Here is an 18,609-nt window from a genome sequence, read left to right as displayed (position 1 = left end):
GCATCTCTTGCATTATTCAAGTGTGTAAGAATTTGAAGTGAGAGACTCAGCATCATTTGTGAAATTGTAGAGTGTTATTGTTATCAATTAAATATTCTGAGATATTAGTTCTTATACATAGTTCTGAAGAAAATCAGAGTGCTTCTTAACATACTGCTTCAGTGAGCACTTGAAGAAGTTCATCAGTTTGAACTGTTATATATTATTATTATTATTATTATTCTTCAATTATAGATGTATGCAGTCAGAGACTATGATATCTATCTGAGAACTTTTAGTTCTCAGGGTTTTTCCTATATCTGTAAAGTTAACTATTATACATTCATCAATTTCAGATATGCAAAATCAGAAAGTTCTAGCTCAGAATACAAAAACTGTTTATAAATTACAGTATTTTAACATCTTCTGATACTTTAAAATCATTTGACAATATCATGACAAAAGAAAAGAGAACACAGTCTTAAAGATAGACATATTAAATAGATAGATAGAAAGAAATTGAAAGGAAAAGATAAAATAAAGAAAGACTGTAACAAAACAAATTATTAAAAGATAGTATATAGCTGTTTTAACAGACTATATCTGATTAATTTTCTTCTCTTCATATTCAGATATTTCTGAATTTAGTCATTTTGTTATAGCTGCTTGAGTTTCTGATAGAAAGTCTATTAAGTATTTAATTCCTGTCTCAGTTGAGAATAAGAATCTTATATTTAATTAATTTAGATTATACTTCTCTTTCAATCTGACTCTGAGACTATTGTATAATGCACAGTGTATTACAATATACTCAGAATTCTCATTTACATTGCAGAATGAGCATTCTATTGAATTAAATCTATCATCAAATCTTTGTATATAAGATTTGAAATAGTTATATTCTAGTTTCAGCTGTATTATAGATGAGAATATTTTCTTTTTACATTTAATTGAACAAGATTTTCACTTGGGTTTTGTTTCAAATCTTGAATAATGTATACTCTTCTTTTATTTCTACCAGCTTTTATTTCACTTATCTAAACAAGATTCTTTTATTTTTCTCTTTATAAAAGATCAGGACACAATTTTTTAAATAGATCTGTTTAATTCTGAACTCTTTTTTACAGCTGAATCAGTTAATTCATTGTCATGAATATTCATATAAGTAGAAACTTAGTGTAGATGAAATATCAGCTTTGATATTCTTCTCTTTTGAATTTTTAAAACAGAGTTTAAGATCAGTTCAAGATTCATTTGATCACTATGAATCTGACTATTTTTAAGTCTTTTTAAATCAGCTTGTCTATCAGAGAATATTTATATCTCTTTCAAACTATTTTCTCTTTTATAAGATTTTATTTCAATGAGTTTGAAAGCTTTCACTATTACAAATAGTTCAGCATCAAAGACTTCAGATTCACAGTCTAAATTTCAGAAATCTGAGATAAAATTGATATTATCTTCAGTATAAGCAATGTCTGTGTCTAATCTATTTAAATTCTCATTTTTGAAGTTATCTGAATAAATCAGAATACAGTCTTCTATATTAATTGTAGAAATTCTCTTCAAATACTGTTTATATTCTTTCTTCTTAGATAGTTCACTTATTTACAAGTCTATAAGAGATTCAAGCTTTTCTCTTCAGAGAGATATCTTCTCATAATCAACTTTTTCAACATTTAAAGAAGAAAATTGATTCTTAATCAGTGAGTATAATCTGTACAGTTGAGAAGGCATTTTCTTTGAAGAATTATTTTCATTTCAATTAAGAAATCTATTTCAATTCAGTTCATTTTCAGAGTTAATTGATACAAATGAAGAAGAGACTCTTTCTCTGATTATATAATTTAAGCTCATCTTTATAACTCTCAGAGCATAGTTCATACAGGCCTTTTCAAATCTAATAGTAGAAGAGAGAATTGAAGCTTCAATTTTCATTGCTTTAATAGAAGATGATTTGAATTCTCTCAGAATTCTTTTCAAAGCTCTGTTTTACAGACTTTAAGAGAGTTCAGTGAAATTCTCTTAATTATTTCATCAAACTTGAACTTCATAATCAGCTACTGAGATAATACAGGCTATATATAACTGTCTCATAGCCTGAAAGAATAGACCTCTCTCTGTATTTGATAGTCTGATAATGTTGTTCAATAGTCTTTCTGCCTTGACAGTTCTTTGTTAAATATGATATTTAAAATTCAACTTAGAGTTTAATCATACTTCTAATCATTTAACATTTAAACTGAGTTTAATCTCTCTATTTAAAAGAGTTAGAGATAGTTCTTTCTCATTGAATCTAGAAAAGAAATGAATTAACTCAGTTTTATTCATATTAAATTAAATTTAATTGATATCTACTCTGACAAAGATTTTCTTTACAGCTTTTTCAATCACTTTCAAATTCTCTTTGATAGTTTTTGAGCTGTAGACTAGATCAATATTATCTACATAACTCAGAGATTGCACTATTTTCATATTTCTATCTTTGAATAGATATGCTGTGTATATTGTAAATAAAATGAGTGAGATTGAAGATTCTTGCAGCACTTCTATTTTTATCTCAGTCTTATCTTGTTTCATTTCATCAAAGAAAAGTTGTATGATTCTTTTAGATATAAAACAGTTAACTCATTTTATTAGAGAAAGTGACAGTTTTAACATCTTCAAAGTCTGAATTAGACTGACCGTGTGACCGTGTCTGGGACCAGAATCAGATTTTTTGATAGTTTCATTACCAATTCGACTAATCTCATTACACAGTTTTAACATTAGATAGTAGTCTCATACTGTCTCAGTGAGACTTACTGTCTACTCTTATCACATTTTTCAAATGAGATCATGATTTCCACTTCTCAATTTAAATTATTTTTATTGCTTTAAATGACTTTAAATCTCATTTGAGTGTTATCAAAAAGTGTTACTTTTTAAAAAATTAAAAATAGTCTAAAAAAAACCTTAAAATGTCTAAAAATAGTAACTTTATGTTAAGAATGGAACTAAATGAGATTAAATGAGATCACTTTCTCATTTTTTTCAAGTCTTGATTTCATTTTAAGATCTGATATATAGTCACTTTACATGTTTTTTTGATAGCCAGTCTCAGCGGGATTCATGCCAAGAAATGTATGAGATCAGATCAAATGAAATCAAACGTGAAATTTATAATCTCAGCAGTCAGTCTAGTCTGAATTAACTTTGACTTTGAAATATAATTAAATACTTCTTTTATATCAATAAAAACTGTAGTTGAGATCAGATCTTCATGCTTTACTATTTAAATATTATGAATAACTGAGAGAACAGTATTAATTACAGAACATTGTTTTCTATCTCTCATTTATTCACTGAATAAAAGAGAGTTATTAATAGAGCTTATAAAAGATAGTTAAGTAGCTATTATCTTTTTCAAAACCTTTTCTAGTCAGTGTAATAAAGATATTACTCTATAAGACTTAGAAATTGAAGTTTTTCTATTAGATTTTGTAAGAATCACTTCAGCGACTTCTCTTTAGCATTCAGAATGATATTCATTTTTTAAGAGATTGAAAAAGAGCTCAAAATATTCATTCTTTAAGTAGAAATATATATTTTGAATAATTAAGTGATTAATTGAATCAGGCTCTGTAGCAGTTTTAACAGAACTTAAGAAGATAACTAACTCTAATTCATCTTCTGTAAGATCAGGTCATTCTCAGTTATTTTCATTAATATAGTTAAGAAGTAATATATTCTCTTTCTCTGAATCTGAATCTGATGAGTTCTGAAAGAGAATTCTTATAAAAGCTTGATATTTTTTCTTAAAAGAGTTTGCTGTATATGATTCATTCTGAAACTCATATTCTAAGATTGAAAGTTTTACTACACTTCTTATTTTAGTAGAGTTAAAAGTTTTAAAAACTTTCTTTTCTTATGCTTCTTTAAGAAATTTATTTCAGCAGTCTGTTTTAACTCTTTTAATATCTGAAAAATATTCATTTCTGACAGCTTTGAACTCTTCATCAGATATTACATCATTCTTTCAATCTCTTCTAGTAGTAGTTAATTCTTTTCTTTTAGATGAGATATTCTTATTTCATTAAGATTTTGAATACTCAGAAGATTTTCTCTTTGAAATATTATCTCTAATACTTGTTAGAATAATAGATGTAATTGTAATATAACGGAACTGAAGTGATGACTAGTCAGTGATGTCATGTAGAGATAGTTGTTTAAGAAGTTATATAAGTGAGCTTGACTATCTTACTTAAATAGCAAGCTCATAGACTACAGAATTATTACAAGAATATCACAGATATAATACTTAGTATACTAAGAAGATTATATAAGATAAGTAGTAACTCTTGTATATATTTCAGTAGAAGAAAAATGAATTACTGACTTTTTTAATAAGAAGTCAGCATCTAGCTATTCTATATAGATAATAAATAAATATTCTTCTCTCATTTTGTAAGTGAGAATAGCTGAAGTAATATCTCAGTAGCATCTTATTATTAAGAAAGAGTAATCTGCTGATCTTATATAGAAGTGAGATTCTTATATTTATTAATTAAATCTTTCTATAATATATCTGAATAATATTATAGAGTGATTGAAAACTGATTTAAATGAAATGAAATCATTTATATAAAAGTGATGAACTGTATAAAATTATAATAAAATCTTAATATAATCAGAAGTATAATAATACTCTTCTCTTTAAAAGTATAGTCTCTATACTCTTAAGATTACTGAATTAGAAATTATCTTTATTATATAGTAACAGTTACTAACTGATTAATAGTATATATACTGTGTGTAATATAAAGAAATAGATGAGTTTTTCTGCTGACTGTATAGATCTTTCTTTACTCATCTTCATTCAAATCAAATATATGATAAGTGAGTTTCTTATATATTAATTTAAGATGAGAAAAATGTAGTTAATAAGTGACTTACAGATCTCTTATTATATTCTGTTCTATATATAAAATTCTCTACAAAAGTGATGTATTTTAGAGATAAAACTAATAATAGTAATAGAATTTTTTAAAAAGATTTTTTTCTCTCTATAAAATATTTTTCTTTTTCTTCTCTTTAATTATAATAGTGAGTGTATGAGAGTATCATTCTTGAAGAATAATAAAGAACTTATTCTGACATTTTCTAGTAAGTAAATATCTTCATGATGCAGCTGCAGTCTTCATAATTATCAAGAAAGCTAGGTTGAAGATGAAGATGACAGTGTCAATGAGCTGTGAAAGTATCACTTTCATTGACACATCTTCTTCTTCTCCTGCATCTCTTGCGGCTGCGGCAGTAGTAGCTGTGCCTTGCAGTGAGATGTTATCTCTTCTGCCAGCTGATTCATCTGTGTTCAGTTCATTCTCTGCCTCTCTCACTGCTGTTGTAACACCGCCTTCTCTCTCAATCAATATAGTAATATATGACCTCATGTGATCATTCAGAGAGGATCTCAGAGAGAGCTTGATTTCAGAGACAGTAGCTCTGAGAAGCTCAATCTGTAGTTTCTCTCTTATGACATACTCAGACTCTGCTTAGAATACTACTAAGTTAAGTCTGTAGAGTTCTGTAGTTTCTTTATCTTCTCTCTGTAAGAAGACTCTGATACAGCTTCTGATCAGCACTGTTATCTGTCTATACTATACTAAACAGCTGAAGAAGAGAGAGATTTTATATACTTATCTCTTCTCTTACTCTCATTATTTTTATTATATCTGTAACAATAACTTCTATCTCTCTGTAAGTATTATCTACTCTATAAGAAGATATCATATCAGCTCTGATAAGAAGCTTAGATACTCAAGTAGTACAGAGTAAGAGTCTCAGAGCTTTAAGTATTAATAGATTTTATCAAGACTGAAGAGATCTCTCTTATTTATTTATAAAAGAAGATAAAAGTGTGAGTCTCTGAGATAAAAAAACATCTCAGAATAACTAATCTTAAGAAGAAATCAGTCAGTACTGTTATTAAAAGTATTATAAAGATTAATTACTGATTAAAGAGAATCTCACTTCAATTAAAACAGATAACTGAGATACTTTATAAATTAATAAGTTAATACTTTAAGTATCTTTTATACTCTTCTACAGTATACTTCTCTATAATACTGCAGTACTAACTTCTCAGCAGATAAAGATATCAGTATTAAAGACTTTAACAGTAAAGAATGAGTTTAATAAGAGTGTAATTATTAATAAGTAGATTCTGAGATTTCTTCTTTTTACTTTTTCAGTGAGCTGTGATCTCATTAGAATAGTAGCAGCTTATAAGTTAATAATATCAATCTTTTTTATTGATTTCAAATATTTCTTTCTTTTCTTATTAATCACTTCAGAAATTTTACACTTGTGTAGTCTTATTAAACTTCTAAAAAATCTCTTTGAGAGAAAATAGAAGAAGAGTGTTACAGAGTTTATAAGATACTAGCTTATTACTGTAAGATTATCTCTAAAAATTCTTTAAGAAAAAATAAGAAGTTTTAAGTAGTATTTCTTACTCAATGTTTCTGATATGTAATAGAGCAGTCTCTACTAGCTATCTTATAGCTTACAATCTCTTTCTCAGTATTTTTCAAATACTTAAGCAGTTCTTATGAATTCTTTAATAATAAATAATCTTCTTATTTCACAAGATATTGAAGCTTACTGTAATATATTCACTTATTCAATATTTTCTTCACAAGATATTCAGTATTACTCTTAATCTTAATACTATTCAACTGAGATGACTCTGCTCTAAAATATTACTTATAGAGCTTTAAATATAGAAAATATGAAAAACAGAATAAATTGATTTCAATTCTATAAGTAATTTTAACTTATATATTTACTTATTCATCACTTTTATTACTGAGAAAGATTCTAGTTACTATTTACTAAACTTCTTACACAGTCTTATTATCTTGATATTCTTTACTGAAAGTAGTAGTTAATTCTCTATTAAGAATTTCATTGAAAGATATTTTTAATTATAGTATTTCATCTACTACTTCTAAGCACAGTAGATGCTTTTTACTATCTTCTTATAAATTTTATTTAAAAGTTTCAATCTTACTTTTACTTCTGATACTGAGAAATACTCTATTTTCTATATCTATTTAATATTCTGACTGTCTATCTTTCTCTTTGAAATACTGTCTGTAATGTCACTAAATAATAAAGAATTATATTTATAATAAGTATAGAAAGAAAATATCTTTAAAATTATATTCTTTATATTATTATATATAAATTCAGTGATTAGAAGATGTTTAAGCTAATTATTCTAATAATATAAATAGAATACTTAAAGATACTATTCTAGTATCTGATTCTAATATTCAGTCTGATTATCTATCTGCAGATGAAATGCAGTACTGAGAACACATCTTATTATAAGATAATAGTAAAAAGTTAATCAGTATTTACTAATGAAGAGAGATTCTTAATCTGTTATTAATAATTTCAGAGTATTATAATTATAAATAATAATATCTAAAAATAGATCAGTTAATTCAGAGACTTTAATCTTTTTATAAGTAGAGATATATTTAATCATCTTTATAAAGTAATTAATAATAATTAAAATTGAGTTATATTCTTTAACTCTGATTGACTTCAGCAGATTAACTATGAAATTCATTAATAGATTCTATTATAAGCTCTTTGAAATAGACAGTGATATTAACTTATTATATTACTTATATCACAGAATCTTTATTCTTTAACAGATATTATAAGTCTTAATATACTTTTTAATATTTATCTAAAGCTTATCTTAAATATATTTATATTTTAAAAGCTTCTCAGTCTTCTCTAACTCAAAGTACTCTGTATAGAGATTATTATAATGAATTCTTAATAACTTCTAATACACTGCTCTACTATAAGAGATAAAGACTGAATTATTCAGTAGTAGAAGTTCACATTCTTCTAGTTATCAGTGACTTAATTTCTTAGTAATACTATTCTGCTCAGAGTTTGTCTTTTTTAAGTTTAAACTGAATTCTTTCTTCTTCAACTTCTGAATTCAAGTTATAGTAGAGATATCTCTCTTCTATAACTTATTAATAAATTTTAAAAGTAGTTGAATTAAAAGATTGTAAACTGTTTCATTCTTTACTAATTCAATAATTATAAGATATAATATAAGAAGCTTATAATCTTCAGTATTAATTCTCTGTGAGAATCTGAATTTTCTTTTATCTTCTATACTAAGTTACACAGCTGTCTTTTCAGTGCTGTTTCTGAGCTTCAGAGAATCTCAATTCTCTGCAGTCAGCTTCTTCTACAGTAATAACAGAGATTCTTTTATAGAATTCTTCTCTGTATTAACAATATTATAATCAGACTGTCTAGATAGTATATCAGTGAGATTAAGCTGATCTGAACAGTATTAAATATAGAAATTATACTCTGAAAGCAGCTCTACTCATCTGACTTGATATTCTATCAAGCTCTTTGTTATCAAGAAGTAATATAGATTTATATAATTAGTGAGAACTTGCACTGAGTACTTACTACTCTGAAGATAATGTTATCAGATCTTAAAGAATTTAATAATTACTAATATCTTCTAATTATAAGTATTATATCTTCTCTGTATAAGTAATAACTTCTTGAAGAAGAAGATCACTGATCTTTATTTACAGTGTCTTATAGACTCTGTGAAAAAGTCTTCTTTTATAGATAATTCATTATCTATTTCTTCAGAAGTGATTATTTTCTGATTCTTTTAATATTGAAAGATCTCTGATATTAACTGTGAAAAGATTTCATAGATCTTATTTCTGAATACATCAGTCTCACACTGACTGAGTAAATTAGAGTTAAAGTGATTCAGTATTATAACATCTATAAAAGCTTATTTCAATTTTACAAATATCTATACAGTATCTTGAGTGAGAGTAAATAGTTCTATTTTTCTATCTTTCACACTTCTCTTTAACAGATCTGTAAGAAGAGCAGTAATCTGTGAATATATATAGATGAATTATCTGTAGAAATTTATAAATTCTAGAAATATCTGCATTTTATGATATGTCTGTGATATTGATCAGTTCTCAATAATAAAGATCTAGCTTCTGTTCATTGAAATACTGTTTACTCTAATAATATAATCTAAGAAATCAATCTCCTGCATGTAGAATGAGCATTTTTCAGTGTTTGTATAGAGTTAATACTGTCTTAAGCAACTCAATACTTTTTAAACATAGATATCATGTTCTTTCTCTGATTTTAAGAAGATTAGAATGTTATTCAGATATACTATGTAGAAGATATTAACAAGACCTTACAGTGTCTTATTTATATAGATCTGAAAGATAGCTGAAGTGTTATAAAGATTAAAAGATAAAACAAGATATTCAAAATTATTATACTTGATATGAAAAGCTGTTTTTCAAATGTTATCTTTATTAACTCTAATTCTATAATGAATATTCTGTATATCAATCTTTGAGAATATCTTTACTTCAGATAATTGATTGATTATCTTGTCAATTAACAGTAATAAATAGTAATTTTTAACTGTCATTTTATTGAGATCTCTGTAGTCTACACATAGATGTAGCCTACTATTCTTCTTAGATATAAAGAGTATAGACACTTCTATCAGACTCTTTAATAAATATATTCAGTTCTTTGATTATACTTCTTCAAGATATTTACACAGAATATTTAATTTCTTTATAGATAAGTTATAAAGAGATCTGTACAGTGCTATTACACTGTCTTTAAGATGAATCTTATATTATATCTTAATGTCAGAAAACTTCACTGCTTCTCTTTCTGAAAAGATATTCTTAAAATCTGTAAAGAGATGTTATATATATCTATCTTCAATAATGAATACTGCTGCTAATCTTACAGTGAGAGTGATGATTTCTTTATCTATCTTCAAGTCTCAATCATCTGCTATACAGTATATTAACTTAATCTTCTTCTCAAGATTCTTCTGATGAAACTCTTCAGATTTCTCTATCACTATCTCTTTATTAGTAAGACAGTACTGTCATATCTGAATAACTTAGTTAATGAGAGAATTATTTTCTCTCAATTATAGAAGATCTAGAATGATATTCTTATCTATAATATTAACTATATAAAGAAGCAGACTGCTCTTCTTAAAGATTTCTTCTAAGTCTGTGATTACATACTTCACTTAGATTATATTAAAACAGTGATATTTTATTTCATCAGTAAATTTCATTTGATCTGACAGATCTATCTTCTTTTAACTCTTCATTAAAGAAAAGAAATAGAATATGAAGTTGATATTTACTCTGAAGTTGAGTAGACATCTCACTGATATCTTCTTATTTGAGATATATATTATGATTGTAACATGAACTTAAAGATATAAGAATTATTAATTCTTCATTTCTTTCTCTTCTTTATCTTCTATGAATATGTTTATCAGAAGAGAAGTTAACTTTAAAAAGATATCTTCTCAGTTTCTTCTCTTCTTTAACTTCTTACAATTATTGATATAGTAATTATCAGCTCTGCAGTTGAAACAGAGATCTTTATCAAATCTTTTTTAATATTTCTTCACAGTGAGTGAAGAATTAGAATACTTGAAATTCTTCTTTACTTTCTTCACACTGAAGCTGTTATGATGCTGTTTAGATTCTATTATTAATTGCTTAGAAGAGATCTTATTAATCTTTTTCTTAAAGAATTAATTATTCAAATAGATTCAGAAAGTCAGATTGACAAGCTCAGTGTAATTAATTGATAAACTCTGATATTATAATATTATTATCTGCATCTTATAAGTCAGCTTTATAAAATAAAGCTGTGTTTTTAATTAATTCAAATTATCAGTCAATTTCTCTTAATATTCTTTAAATCTTGTATTGAAATTGAAAGAATTCTCATTATCTTATTAATATAATAAGTTGAACTGCTGTACTGCTGTAAAGTCACAGTTGCAGTGATCTTTAATTTGATTTAGTAGAAAGTTCTTGAATTCTTCTCAAGTTATAACAGTATTGATATGCTCAAGCTCTCTCTTCTTGATAACTCAAGTAGTTACAGAGATGTCTTTAAGAAGATTAATAGTATATATTACTCATATTTTTATAAGTATTATACTGACTTAAGTTAAGGTGAAATTTTCATTCAAGAATACAAGTAAAGCTGTGAAATTCAGATAGAATGTTTTTCTTATATCTCAGAGAATCTTCAATCTTAATCTCTCTATCTTTATAATAGATGTAGATGTGTAGAGACTACAGCAGTGACAGAGTGATTGAAGAGCTTATATTAAAATATACAGCAGGTTCAGAAATCTCAGATTTCTGCTAAAGTAGAGATGTACACACTCTAGAAGATGATATAGTGTTTCTTTCAGAGAATAAGATCAGATTGATCTCAGTGCAGATATATAAGATTATATCAGTCTGTTAGAGCTTAACTGATTCAAATGTATAATCAGATACAGTGATTTGAATTGTAATATAATAAAACTGAAGTGATGACTAGTTAGTAATGTTATATAGAGATAGTTGTTTGAGAAGCTGTATAAGTAAGCTTAACTATCTTGCTTAAATAGTGAGCTTATAGACTATAGAGTTATTATAAGAATATCACAGATGTGATACTTAGTATACTAAGAAGATTGTATAAGATACATAGTAACTCTTATATATATTTCAGTAGAAGAAAAATGAATCACTGACTTCTTTGATAAGAAGTCAGTATCTAGCTATTCTATATAGATAATGAGTGAATACTCTTCTCTCATTTCATAAGTGAGAATAGCTGAAGTGATATCTCAGCAGTGTCTCATTGCTAAGAAAGAGTAATCTGCTGATCTTATATAGAAGTGAGATTCTTATATTTATCAATCAGATCTTTCTATGATATATCTGAATAATGTCATAGAGTAATTGAAAACCAGTTCAGACAGAATGAAATCATCCGCATGAAAGCAATGAGCTGTGTGAAACCGCAATGAGACCTTGACGCGGCCGGAAGCGTGACAGTAATGAGCTTCACTCTATTCTCAAGTATTTCATTTGAGATATCTTGATCAGAATTTCAATATAGCTCACTCTGTCTTTCAGATTTTAACAGTTTTATACTTTCTTCAACTGCTTTTCAATCAGCTTTTTCAAAGTTAAACTGATTAGAGAGAAGAGGATTTTCACTCATTTATTTTTCACTCAGTTCAATATTAAATTGAATAATCTTATGATCTGATTCTGATGTCTCATTTTTGAATGAGAAATGATGTATTTTTACTCAGCATCAAAATTCAGTTTCTGAAGCAGTATAAAATTAACTTCTTATTCAAATGCAATTTGAAGATAAGAATAAATACAATTTGAGTTTCTATTCATATTATTTTGAATAAATATGATTTTTGAAGAGTTTTTAAACTTTTTTTGTTATTTTTGTGATATATTGATACTAAAAGAGAGTAGAGATAGAGTAGAATCTAATCACTATTATCAGATAGTAGATTTTAACTATTTTGAAAAGTAGAAATCTCAACTGCTTGCATTATATCTAGTTTATTATCAGAGTCATTTCTCAATTCTCTAATCTTAACAGAAGTTTGAGAATTCAAATTCTATTTACATTTAGCTGAAGAATTGAAGTTTGAAGATTTAGATAGTTGAGAGTTTCTTCTTTTTAAGCTTACAGTTGTAAATTTACTGACTTGACTCTTCTCTTCAGTTCTAGATTGACTTTGAGCTTCATCTTTTCTTCAGTTCTTTTGAGTTCTTGAAGTAAACATACATTCTTTTGAGCTAGATGCATGTTTTTCTTTACAATTAGAGCACTTAAGCAGAGTGTATTGATATATTTCATCTCTTTTTAAGCATGTTTCACATTTATACTCACTAGTTTTATAATCTCTGACACAGAATGCATATTTTGAGTCTCTAAAACATGAGATTATATAGTATTCATATCTTTGACAGTTTAAACACTGTGTTGAGCTTTGAGATTCATTCTTAAGTCTTTGTATTCATGAACTCTTATTTTCAAATCTGTTACTCTTACTTCAGAGATCTTTGACTGCTTAAGTGTTTTTATATATACTAGAACAGAGGCATTTCTCCTACTTTATCTGAACTTAATTGAATTTAGTTATACAGACTCTTTTCTTAGTTGAATAGAGTTGTATTCTTCTAATTCATTTTTAAGAAGTAGTATTTCTTCTTCACAGTCAAAAATTTCAACTGAAATATTATAAAGAATGAATTTATCTCACTTTTTATCTCTCTTAGATAGAATTGTTGTATTTAGCATAGATTCTACTACTGACTTTCAGAGATTCTCATTCTGAATAAGAAATTCTACACTGAATTTAGACATTGTAGTCAGAATAATAAAGTTTTCAAAGAAGAATAACTTAATTAAAGCTATAACTCATTTTTAAACTTCAATATTAATTACTAACTGAGAAAAGAACTGCTGATTAATTTCATTTCTGATTTTAAAAATAAGATTCAAGCTTAGCTTGTTTCTTTGTAAAATATTCTGATTTAAGACTTTGAGAATAAGTCTTCTATTTCTGAAGATTTGAAAGTTTTTCTCTTTGTATATTTTTTTCACTTTTTTATAAATAGAAGTGTGAGAAGTATTCTTCTCAGTTTTCTCAGAATTTTGAGCAGATTTTGAGATAGCAGATTTAGAGATAGCAGATTCAGCTGTTTAAGTATATATTTTCTTCTAATTTAAAGAAGAAGAAGAAGAAGTAGAAAAAGAAGAAGAGTAAAGTGAAGAGTTAGTGATTATACTAGAAATTTTCAATGTTTTTTAAACTGTGTTTGAAATTCCAAGTTTGAACTTAATTATCTTCTGTAATTATCTAGTCTGAGTATGAAGAATTAACAGAACTTCTTCATTCATCTTATTCAGACACTGCTTTTCAAGAATCTTGCTTACTTTTTCAAGTTTCTATATTTCAAGAACTTATTATTTCTCTATTTCTTCTTTCTTTCTTCTCTTCAGAATTTCAATCTTAGAAATAGTATTTGAGAAAGCATCTTTTTTCACATTAACTAAGAATATTTTTAAACTCATTATTCTTATATAATAAAAAGTTGATCAGACTATTTCAATTGAGAGATTTATTAAACTCTTTTAAATTGAACAGTTGATCAGACTGTTTCAATTAAGAGAATTCTAAGTCTGATTTCAATTGAAAAGTTAATCAGACTATTTCAAAAGAAGAATAAAAGACTTTTATATATAAAATATCTGATTTTTTTCACACTAGTTCAGTAACTAGACTAGATTTTTAAAGAGAATCTAATAAACTAAAATTAATTTTTAAGATAAATTAATAAAATCATTATAATCTCTTTCTTAAGATACAGTGAGAGACAGTATAATATTAATTAATAATAAATCAGATAATATGACAGTTTTTAAGAGAAAAACTGACAAAAAATAAATCAATTTTTTACAGAGAAATTGATTAAAACTATTTAATTTTATTCTAAATCATTCAATTCTTCTCACATAATAAGTGTACAACTCAAATCAGTTAATAAAGAGTGTAAAAAAGAATTAAGTATTAATAAAAGCTCTTCAGCTACTAAAAAAGTAATTCTTATTTAAAAGAATATAAAATTATAATAGAAAATAACTCTGTTTTTAATTCTTTATAAGAATATTATATAAAACTCAGAGAAAAATATCTTACTTTTTCAAGAGAAGTAAAAACCTATTTCTAAGATCTTTTTGTTTTTGTATTAACTACTATAGAAGAATGAGATAGAAACTACTAAAATATACACTATTATATATTCTCTATCAAGACTTTCTCTCTTCAGAGTCTTGATATTATAGAGAATATAAGTCTGTTTCTATATAATAATATAAATATTATCAGCAGAATATAGAGAAACTGATTATTTATATCTTAAAATAGAAGACTTTGTCAATAATTATATTAATATAGAGTTAATTCTTAAATTTAATAGAAATCTAGTATTACTGTTCTTAATCTCTTACAGAATCTATTGAATATTGAGATATTAAAACTAGATTTAATATATCTTACTATACAGAGATCAAAGACTCAGTCAGATTTTAAAGTATACTGATGTAATGTGGCGGAACCGAAGCGGTGGCTAGTCGGCGGCGACACGTAGAGGTAGTTGTTTGAGAAGCTGTATGAGTGAGCTTGACTATCTTGCTTGAATAGCGAGCTCATAGGCTACAGAGTTATTGCAAGAATATCACAGATATGATACTTAGTATACTAAGAAGATTGTATAAGACATGCAGTAACTCTTGTGTATATTTCAGTAGAAGTAAAACAAATCACTGACTTCTTTGATGAGAAGTCAGCATCTAGCTATTCTATATAGACAATGAGTGAATACTCTTCTTTCATTTCATAAGTGAGAATAACTGAAGTGATACCTCAGCAGCATCTCATTGCTAAGAAAGAGTAATCTGCTGATCTTATATAGAAGTGAAGTTCTCATATTCATCAATTGAATCTTTCTATGATATATCTGAATGATGTCATAGAGTGATTGAAAACCGGTTCAGATAATCTGTGAGATAAATGAAATCATCTGTATAAAAGTAATGAGCTGTGTGAAATCACAGCAGAGTCTTGACACAGCTGAGAGCATGACAATACTCTTCTCTTTAAGAGTATAGTCTCTATGTTCTCAAGATTACTGAATTAGAAATTATCTTTATTATATAGCAACAGTTATCAATCAATTAACAGTACATATGCTGTGTGTGATATAAAGAAATAGATGAGTTTTTCTGCTGACTGTGTAGATCTTTCTTTTCTCATCTTTGTTCAAATCAAACATGTGATAAGTAGGTTCCTTATATATTGATTTGAAATGTGGAAAATATAGTTAATAAGTGACTTGCAGATCTCTTAATATATTTCATTTTATATATAAAATTCCCTGCAAAAGTGATGTGTTTTAGAGACAAAGTTAACAGTAGTGGCAGGATTTTTTTGAAAAGATCTTCTCTCTTTATGACACATTTTTCTTCCCTCTCTCATCTGCAATAGTGAGTGCATGAGAGCATCATTCTTGAGAGACAATAAGAGGCTTATTCTGACATTTTCTAGTGAATAATAAATGTCTTCATGGTGTGACTGCAGCCTCTGTGATTATTAAGAAAGTCAGGTTGAAGGCAGCAGCATCAATGAGCCGCGGGAGCATCACTCTCATTATCACATCTTCTTCTGCTTCTCTTGCAGCTGCAGCAGTTCTGCTAGTCAGTGCATCTGCATTCAGTTCATCCTCTGCCTCTCTCACCGCCATTGCAACGCCGCCCTCTCTCTCAGTCAATACAGTGACATATGACTCTGTGTAATCATTCAGAGAGAAATCTGAGAAGAGCTTGATTCTGAAGACAGTGACTTTAAGAAGCTCAATCTGTAGTTCCTCTTCTGCATGCCTGAGCCCTGCTTGAGATGCTGCTGAATTGAGTCTGCAGAGTTCTGCAGTTTCTTCATCTTCTCTCTGTGAGTAGGCTTTAGTGCAGTCTCTGATCAGCACTGTTACTTGTCTGTACTGTGCTAAACAGCTGAAGAAGAGAGAGATTTTATATATTTATCTCTTCTCTCACTCTCATTGTTTCTATTGTATCTGTAATAATGACTTCTATCTCTCTGTAAGTATTATCTCACAGAAAGATGTCATATCAGTTCTGATAAGAAGTCTAGATACTCAAGCAGTATAGAGTGAGAGTCTCAGAGCTTCAAGTATTGATAGATTCTGTCAAGACTGAGAAGATCTCTCTTACTCATCTATAAAAGAAGATAAAAGTATGAATCTCTGAGATAAAAAAATATCTCAGAATGACTGATCTCAAGAAGAGATCAGTCAGCACTGTCATTGAAAGTATTATAGAAATCAATCACTGATTAAAGAGAATCTCACTTCAACTGAAGCAGATAACTGAGATGCTTTGTAAGTTGATAAGCTAATATTTTATACATTTCTCATACTCTTCTGTGATGCTGTAGTACTAACTTCTCAGTAGATAAAGATACTGATATCAAAGACTTCAACAGTGAAGAATGAGTTTAGTAAGAGTGTAATTATTAATAAGTAGGCTCTGATTTCTCTTTTTACTTTTTCAGCAGACTGCAGTCTCATTAGAATAGCAGCAGTCTGTAGATTAATAATATTAATCTTTTTATTAATTTCAAATATTTCTTTCTTTTCTTATTAATCACTTCAGGAATTTTACACTTGTGTAGTCTTATTCAACTTCTAAAAACTCTTTGAAAGAAAATAGAAGAAGAGTGCTACAGAGTCTATAAGACATCAGCTTATTATTATAAGATTATCTCTAAAAAACTCTTTGAGAAAAATGAGAAGTCTTAAGCAGTGTTTCTTACTCAATATCTCTGATATGTAATAGAGCAGTCTCTACTAGTTATCTTATAGATTACAATCTCTTTCTCAGCATTTTTCAAATGCTCAAGCAGTTCTTATAAATTCTCTGATAATGAATAATCTTCTTATTTAATAAGATATTGAAGCTTATTATAATGTATTCACTTATTCAATATTTTCTTCATAAGATATTCAGTATCACTCTTGATCTTAATATTATTCAGTCAAGACAGCTTCATCTCAGAGTATTACTTATAGAGCTTTAAATAGAAAATATGAAAAACAGAATAAATTAATTTCAATTCTATAAGTAATTTCAACTTATATATCTGCTTATTTATCACTTTTATTACTGAGAAAGATTCTAGTTATCACTCACTGAGCTTCTTATATAGTCTTATTATCTTGATATTCTTTACTGAAAGTAGTACTTGATTCTCTATCAAGAACTTCATCAGAAGATGTTTTCAATTATAGTATTTTATCTACTGCTTCTGAGTATAATAGATGCTTTTCATCATCTTCTCATGAATTTTATTCAAAAGTTTTAATCTCACTTTTACTTCTGATACTGAGAGATACTTCATTCTCTGTATCTATCTGATATTCTGACTGTCTATTTCTCTTTTTAAAATATTGTCTGTAATGTCACTGAGTAATAAAGAATTATATTCATAATAAATATAGAAAGAAGATATCTTTAAGATTATATTCTTTACATTGTTATATATGAATTCAGCAGTCAGAAGATGTTTAAGCTAATCATTCTGATAATATAAATAGAACACTTAAAAATACTGTTCTAGTATCTGATTCTGATATTCAGTCTGATCATTGATCTGCAGATGAAATGCAGTACTGAGAAGACATCTTATTATAAGATAATAGTAAAAAGCTGATCAGTATTTACTGATGAAGAGAGATTCTTGATCTATTATCAATGATTTCAGAGCACTGTGATTATAAATGATGATATCTAAAAACAGATCAGTCAATTCAGAGGCTTTAATCTTTTTATAAGTAGAGATATATCTGATCATCTTTATAAAGCAGTTAATAATAATTAAAATTAAGTCATATTCTTTGACTCTTATCAACTTCAGCAGATCAACTATGAAATTCATTGATAGATTCTATCATAGACTCTTTGAAATAGACAGTGATATTAACTCACTGTATTACTTATACTGTGAGATCTTTATTCTTTAACAGATATTATAAGTTTTAATATACTCTTTGACATCTACTTGAAGCTTGTCTCAAGTATATTTATATTTTAGAAGCTTCTCAGTCTTCT

Source organism: Blastomyces dermatitidis, assembly GCF_000003525.1.
Source record: "Blastomyces dermatitidis ER-3 genomic scaffold supercont1.7, whole genome shotgun sequence".
In the NCBI taxonomy this organism is placed as follows: Eukaryota; Fungi; Ascomycota; class Eurotiomycetes; order Onygenales; family Ajellomycetaceae; genus Blastomyces; species Blastomyces dermatitidis.
The sequence above is the reverse complement of the archived record's forward strand: the minus strand, read 5'-3'. Positions refer to the sequence as shown.